The 8580-nt window shown below is 38.1% G+C and overlaps 1 pseudogene; it reads right to left on the bottom strand.

Annotated features, from left to right (window-relative positions):
- Positions 1-5647: 5647 nt before the first annotated feature.
- LOC104166466 lies at positions 5648-7434 on the bottom strand (annotated as a pseudogene).
- Positions 7435-8580: the final 1146 nt, after the last annotated feature.

The following is an 8580-nucleotide window of genomic DNA, read 5'->3' as shown; positions in this document are numbered from 1 at the left end:
CCCGCCCCCCCCCCCCCCCCCCCCCCCAACGAGTATTTCCTGACCAGGCAGCCATCTGTACAACAGTGTTGCCGAGTTGTGATCTTCCAATTCCCTGTTGCTTTTTTTACCCTAGGATTTCATACCATTTGACAGCAGTGCCTTTCCTCTTGAATCCTTGGACTGCTAACTAGCCCTATGTGAAAAATCTTAGCTCTGCCTGCACTGTTACATGTCTTATCATACGTGGCTCTACTTTATGAACTTCCTCACAGCTTGGCAGTTTCCTCAGCAACCTGAGCCAAGGTAACGCAGCTGAGCCACATCAAAACAGACAGCTTCAATGACAGACAGCTGAAGATCTAGCAGGAACGTTAATGTACCCTGTTGCTTCTACGGAATGGGCTTAGCCTCCAACATGTACAACTCAGAGAAGGACTGTCACCTCATAATTCCTTCCACAGCTTGCTTTTGGACTCATCTTAAAAGGTGTTCTTAAAGGTAGCTGCTATTTTCTGAAGTTCCCCCAAATGTCTATATATGGTGTTTTTAATACAATCAGTGATGATATTTTTGCATTTTGTAACAAAGTAGCTGACTTGCTTCAACCTAATTGTTTCCTTTCTGCTCCTGTTCAACTAGATTGCTTGGATGTGTAGCTGTGTCCTTGACTGAGACTTGATAATTGTTTCTCATCAACTCATTGGAACGGTGTAATTGTTTCTGTTTTACAAGACTAAAAATACACATGCAGAAAATATGCAACAAACTGGAACAGATACATAAGTAACAATTAAAAACAGTGCTGGCAATGACTGATCGCTTTCCCCATCCTTTCCCATCACAATATGCTCATGATCTCCCTAAATAGACATATGTGCAATATGACCCCTTACATAATGCAACACATTAGAAACAGCAATTTCTGAACATTTAAAAGACCTGAGTAAGAAGAAAATATCTGACAGTGTCCTATAGGGAATGTCACCTCTAGGAAACTGAAAAACCCTGAGGTCATATGTCATGTGCCTCCTATAGCCTTGGAGTATAAAAGTGACTCATTTATGTTCTGTGTACCATAGTGATTATCGATCTTCAGTAACACTCTTCTTTTGCCATTCCATCTGCCAATATTTTCAGCTGAATAGAATCTTCTTTTCTAGCTGTAAGATCTAAAACCATAAGAAATATCCATGCTTAGCATATTGTATTCAAATCAATACATCAGTGAAACAAAAGGACATTATGAACAGAATGGAGGTAGTATTCACAGTTTGATGAACTTTCCTACTGGTTCCAATTTCTATATTTGTTTTTTTTTCCCCTCTCCAACATTCCTGCCTGAATTTCTTCAGTTTTGTTCGTATCTAGGCCTAGAGTGCCTACTGGCCTGGACTCAGTTACAAAAAGTGGCACAAAATGCAGCAGATGGAATCTGAAGATGTCAGCCACATCTGATACACAAAAAGTTCAGTAAGTGAGGGTTTGAACTTCTGAATTCATTGTACAGAAGCAAGTACTTATTAATTCCAAAAGCTACCACCGTGTATTCCTACCTACTATTTGTCTTGTATGAATACATTTGAGTGTTATGGGGGTTTAAATTTGAAAACTTCTATTTACAATTTTAGATTTATTCTATTCACTACCTAGTTTCAATAGTAAGAGCAGCTGAAAAAAAGAAACCCCACATTTGAACTTTATTTGTGCACTTCAGTTATGTTGATATTTTGAGTGTAAAACATAGCGTCTCATATTTCTGCTGGAAACACTAAAAGGCAGGAACATAAAAAATTTGACAAACTTGAAAGTATGCAAACATAACATCAAATTATAGTAATACTTAGAAAAATGAAAGTGAAAAATAGTAAATACAACAGGAGTTTTTTTAACTTAAAAAGTGTTTACAAAAAAGAGTTAAGAAAGTCATTCAACTTTTATAATAATAAAACAACAAAACCTTAACTCTGCAGTATCAATACCATATCTAACTTTCTATCATTCAATTCCATTATGCTGACCTCATGATAATTTAACCATGATATAGTTTATTCTGCTTTTTTTTTTAACAAACGGAAGAAGGAAGCATTCAAGCAGTTTTACTTCCTATGCCAATAGGTTTCCTCAATTGTAAATGAACCTAGTATAAATATTTAACATGCTTTTGCACGGGGGGAATATTGTTATAGTTCTTCACTATTTTTGTTGGGTTTTTTTTTGTTTTTTTTTTTTTTTTTTAGATTTATCAGATTTCTTTATTAATTGAATTTCAGAATATCATGTTAGATCATGTACAGCTTGCAGGGCTGAGTATTAATCTTAGTTTTATAAGCAAGCAATCTACATACCTGTCAAGAAGACACATCATTTATCTGCCTGACCATTAAGCAAACAATCTACATACCTGTCAAGAAGATACATCATTTATCTGCATGACCACACTGCATTTTCTAGACCTTTCGTATTTGAAATGTGATGACCATTCAGAAATTGTATATGCAAGTTCTGTATAAATTACTAGTTGAATGCCTCTGTAAGAGACAAAAAAGCAAACATACTCTGGAAATGCTTTTGGCTCTTATCATGAAAAAAATACAAAAAATATTATTCAGACTCTTGGACTGAACAGAGAACTTCACGGGTATTAAGTTCATTGCATTACTTCTTTGCAGGATCAGGGTAATGGCAATTATATATTAACTCTAGGCATAAAACTATAATACACAAAAAATTAGAGCACTGTTATCACTTTGTATTTAAGTATTCTGACAGATATGTATTTCTATTTGTTTAGAAATTGAAATAATTCCAGAGCTTCATAAAGCTGTGTCCAAACTTTCTGCATGGGAATTAGTGCATTAATACATATTTGCTGACAACTCAGAGTCACAAAGAAGAGATCATATCTTCCTTTTATTCATAGTTCCCACTAATTATATTCTCCAATGTTTTCTTAATCTAATTATAAAAATAAATTCAAGCACTCACACAGTACACTATGGGTCATTTTTGCTTGATCAACATTGCAGTATCTTTTAATGTAACTACCTCTAATACAGAAGAAATGTTAGGATTTGTGGCAGATGTTCTGAATTTAAAAGTTATGAACTTGATTTAGTACAGTTTTTCCTTCAGCATTTTTGAATATAAAATGTTTATCATTCTATAGCATTTCTGCCACATTTATTACTTCTTTTTTTCTAATTTATCAGTGTTTCTCCTCATTTTAGAATGCAAAACAAGTATGTATAGTGTAGATTTGTTTTAATAAACACTATAACTATTCCCTATACACACAGAAATCTTTCTCTATTTTTCTTGGAACTAGACAGAGACAAGGTTCCTAAACATTTCAGTGCTTGTGAAACTCACATTAAGCTCTTACCTGCATTTTCTAAGGACTTAAATACCTTATGTCCTAAGGGCACTTTTGAAAAAAAATTCTTTCATCACTCTGAGATAGCGTGGTCACATATTCTAAAACATATTTCTTATAACTTTACATAACAATGATCCCTTTTTTCTTATGATGGCAGTGTAAAACATCTATATATGTAAACAAAATATTTTTTATTGAATGAAAATTATCCATTTTCGTAAGACTGGTCTCTCTTTTGCAGATGTTACTTGTACACACAGATTTTGCAATGCAATTTTTATGCTGTCAGTTAAATCAGTCTCCCTACTAATGTTTGCAAACATAGTCAACAGTTCTGAATAATTAGGGTCCAAATAAATTTCATAGGTATAAAAAATGTATATCAGTCTTACAGTCAAGGCTTTTTTCATGATTTCTGACCACAGTATAGACCATCAGGTCACAGTCTTACTTCCTTTGCATATACACTCTCAAAATTTGACCCCCAATTTCTAAAATCATACTTTGATCGATACACAACCTACCCACCTGCCTGCTCACTTCTCTTTGCTAGTCAATAATGTTATGTATCACATGCTATGTAGAGCTATGCTAAGCACATATTCATATAGCTTGTTTAGTTCCTTTTCTAATATTATATTCAGATTTGATATAAAATTTTCAAGTCAGCCAAAAACAAGTGATTAGCTCCAACAGAAGCCCAGAAGAAAAGCCTGCTTGTGAATCTTAGTTGCATGTTAGCTGCAGTCTTTCCAATCTTTTACTTTTGAAAGAAAAAAAAAAAGGCATTTGAGTTTCCATCACCAGACCATTGTTTATTTGGTAACTGCAGGAGCAAAGATCAGCCCACAGTGGAGCAAGTCAAACTGTATTTATTGCTAGGGTCCTATAAACTGAGTCATAATTGGAACTATGAACCTGCAGAGGCCCTTGTTAGAGTTTAATGGACTGGCAAGGTCAGTACAGCTTTCATAGTGAAAATGAAGGTGCTGTCTAGGAGTTTAATGAGCAAAATGACATTTCTGCATGCCCCCAAAAATTCCTGAGAGCATCTGGAACTGGTTTGATTTGTTGCAACATTGATTTTTCTTTTTCTTTCTCTCCCATGTTTTTTTCTTTCTGAGGGCAAGCTTATTTGTACGTGTCTTAAGAGGACAGGTGCTTGTTTAGGGGGAAAAGTGGGAGATTTTTTTCTTGAGAATTAGTTCTGAGCCTCAGTATATTCCTCTGGAGAAAACTTAAATCTAATTCCACCTTTCAACTCTCTGTACTCCTTACGGGGAAGACAAAGGCAATAACCAGCAAAATTGTGCAACGTTTAGTGTGAACATTGTCAATGTGATCTTACAAGGAGAGTTGGATTATTGCTAGGAATTTGGTTTGAACTAAAGTGGCTGTACATTCCTTAATCAAGTGTCTGGAAATAATACCCAGCTTTTTCCTATCCATTAACAAAGGTTTAGCTCACGAACCATGCTATAAATCCAGAAAAAGCTACAAACAGGCACATATGTTTATAAAATAATAAAAAAAATAAAATTAAGAAGAAGCGGGGGAAAAGGATCTTCTTGCCATCTGTAGTAACTTTGATTCCTTGGAATGGCTGCTATCTTTATATCTCATTAACCAATCCATTCAGAATCATTAGGGCTGTAGGGCTAATGAAAGCTTTTCTGAGTCTCACAGTACCTATTAAAGCAGTCCACAAATCCTTAATGTTGTGAAACTTCCAATTAATTTTTTAAGGTCAGCCTTTCACAGCACAATCAGGTGTAAAACCACTACATACAATTCCACAGAGAACAAGGTTTTAAGGTATTGACTCTCCAACTATTACTCTTTTTGGGTTAAAAAAAAATAATCTATTCCTTGGTGTCACATTAGTAGAATCATAGAATCCTAGGATCATAGAATACCAGGTTGGAAGGCACCTCAAGGATCATCTGGTTCAATGTTTCTTGTACGGTCTAGACAAGATGACTCAGCACCTTGTCCAGGTGAACCTTAGAAGTGTCCAATGTCACCATTTTCCTGGGGAGATTATTGAAATGGGTGATTGTTCTAATTGTGAAAAATTTTCCTGTTATGTACTGTTGGAATCTCCCCAGGAGTAACCTGTACGCATTACCTCTTGTCTTTTCCATGTGACTCCTTGTGAAAAGGGAGTCTTCATCTTCTTTGTGGCCACCCTTTAAATACTGGAACATAGTGATAAGATATTCCCTAAGCCTTCTTTTCTCAACACTGAAAAACCCAGTTGTCTCAGCCTTTCCTCACACGGCAGGCTTCCTAGTCCTTTGACCATCTTTGTGGCCATTGTCTGGACCCTCTCCAGCCTGTCCACGTAATTTTTGTATAGGGGGACTGAAACTGAACACAATATTCCAGGTGTAGCTTGACAAGTGCTGAGTAGAGTGGGATAATGACTTCTTTCTCTCTGCTGGTGATGCTCTTGATGCAACCCAGCATCCTGTTGGCTTTCTTTGCCGCAGCAACACACTGTTCACTCCTGTTGAGCTTTTTGTCCACCAGGACCCCCAGGTCTCGTTCCACATAGAGGCTCCCCAGCCAGGTAGATCCCAACCTGTGCTGCACTCCTGGATTATGTTTTCCCAGGTGTAAGACTTTACAATTGTCCTTGTTGAACTTCACAAGGTTCTTGTTAGTCCCCTCCTCCAGCCTATCGAGGTCTTCCTGCAGGGTGGCTCTCCATTCCAAAGTGTCCATTTCACCACCCATTTTGGTATCAAGGGTACACTTGATCCTATAATTCAGATCACTTATGAAGATATTAAACAACATTGGGCCAAATATCAATCCCAGGGGACGCCACTTATGACAGGTTGCCAGTTTAAAAAGGAGCTATTTACCACCACCCTCTGGGTGCGGCCTGTCAGCCAGTTCCCCACCCACCACATAGACTATTTGTCTAAACTGTAACGCATCTGTTTCTCTAGGAGGAGGCTGTGGGATGCCGTATCAAAAGCCTTGGAGAAATCCAGGCAGACAATGTTCATCACTCGTCTCACATCAACCGTGCAGGTTACTTTGTCAAAGAAGGCGATCAGGTTTGTCAAGAACAATTTGCCTTTGGTAAATCCATGCTGGCTTTTCCCAATCATGTGTTTCATTTGACTTGTGATAGCCCCCAGGAGGATTCACTCCATAGCTTTCTCAGAGACTGAAGTAAGACTGATGGGCCTATAATGTCCTGGAGCCTCATTTAAGGCCTTGTCATAGATGGGGGTGACATTAGAGTTCTTCCAGTCTTCTGGGATGTCCCCTGATCTCCACAACTTCTCAAAGATTATGGAGAGTGGCCTCACAACAATACCAGCCAACTCTCTTAACACCCTTTGGTGGATATCATCAGGGCCCATTGATTTGTAGAGTTCAGGCTACACTAATAGTTCACATGCCAGCTCTTCCTTCACTGACAGTGGATCTGTGTTTGCATCAACCTGGAGTTTTGTTCCCAAGGCCAGGAGCCCAACAGTGCTGGTAAAGATGGAGGTGGAGAAAGTGTTGCGAACCTCTGCCATTTCAGCATTTTTGGTGACTAATTCACCTTTCCTGTTTAACAGTAGGCCAGTATTTTCCTTCTGTTTCTGCTTGCAGTTTATGAACAAGAACCCTTTCTTGTAGTTTTTGATATCTCTGGCCAATTTCAATTCAAACTGAGCTTTTGCTTTTCTAACTGCATCTCTGCACACCCTAGCAATGCCCTTGTAGTTCTGAACAAGTAATCATCTGCTTTGCCATCTCTGGTACACTTCTCTTTTGGTTTTGAGCAGACTCAGAAGCTCACAGTTAAGCCAACGGGGTCTCATTCTCTGCCCATTTCCCTTACCTTTAAAGGCAATGAACTGTTTTTGTGCTTCCAGGAGAGCGTTCTTGTGAAACTCCCAGCGCTCAGTAGCTCCTTTATCCTCCATGGAAGCTTCCCATGGAATGTCTCCCAGCTGAGTTCTGAGAGAGCTGAAGTTTGGCCTTCTAAAATCTAAAATGTTTATCTTAGTACTAACCTTCAGCGTGCTCAAACTTGACAATATTGTGATCACTGCAACCAAGGCCATCACTAACCGAGATACTATAAAGCAGGTTTTCTTGGTTTCTGAGTAGCAAGCCCAGTGGTGCCTCATTCCTGGTTCACACATCTAATGTTTGTATGAGGAAGCAGTCCTCTATGCATTCCAGGAACTTGATGGATGATGTGAGCTGCTGTAATATTCTTCCAACAAATGTCTAGGTGGTTGAAGTCACCCATAAGAACCAGGTTCTGTTGACCCAAAGCTTGCTTAAGTGAACCAAATACTGCTTTGTTGGCCTTATCATCTTGGTTTGGATGTCGGTAGCAGATGTCCAAGATCACCTTGGACAAGACCTCTCTGACCTTGACTGAGAGGCATTTAACAGGGCTTCCACAATTGTAGTTGACTTCTATACATTCAAGGTTCTCCTTAACAGAGCATGACTCCTTTTCCTCTTCTTCCCTGCCTGTCTTTATGAAATAGCCTATAACCATCCATTGCGATCCTCCAGTCATGTGAGTTGTCCCACCACCTTTCAGTTATTCCTGTGATACCATAACTTTCTGACTGGGTGTAGAACTCCAGTTCCTCTTGTTTGTTCCCCAGGCTGCATGTCTTGGTGTATATATATACTAAAGGTGGTTGGTCTAGTAATATGTAATACAGTGAGAGCAAGGATACTTCAAGAACATATGAAAAGTCATTTCAAACATAAGAAAAGTTTCTCATGACTAGAGAGGTGTATGTGGTAGTTCACAAGACATGGCAGAGCAGAAATGTAAGCTTAAGAAGTAAGAAGAAATGCTTTTTATTGTATTTTTTCCTCATTGTTTAGTCTACCATTATTCCACATACTGATCTCCAAGGGGGCTTTTCTCTTCTGGTACACTGACTTGACTGGACGTAGCTCCACTTCCCAGTGCGTTAACAAGCCATTATTACATACCATGCTAGTTCAGTACTTTCTGTTCAGGATAAGGTATCTTACTGGACCACTACAACTATTAAAATACTTTACTTCATAGGTAAGGGGTTTACCTACAAAGGAAATAAAAAACTTTGGGGAAACCTAAGCTAAGGTAACAAATGTTTTTAGCTTATTGTAATTATTAAAATGCTTATTATTAATGGAAGGAAAAATTATATTTTCCTCAAAATTGGTGCCCTTTCTTCCTAAAGAGGCCTCTGGTT

This window comes from Cariama cristata, unplaced genomic scaffold (genome assembly GCF_000690535.1).
Source record: "Cariama cristata isolate BGI_N322 unplaced genomic scaffold, ASM69053v1 scaffold2128, whole genome shotgun sequence".
In the NCBI taxonomy this organism is placed as follows: Eukaryota; Metazoa; Chordata; class Aves; order Cariamiformes; family Cariamidae; genus Cariama; species Cariama cristata.
This window is presented reverse-complemented; position numbering and strand designations above follow the sequence as displayed.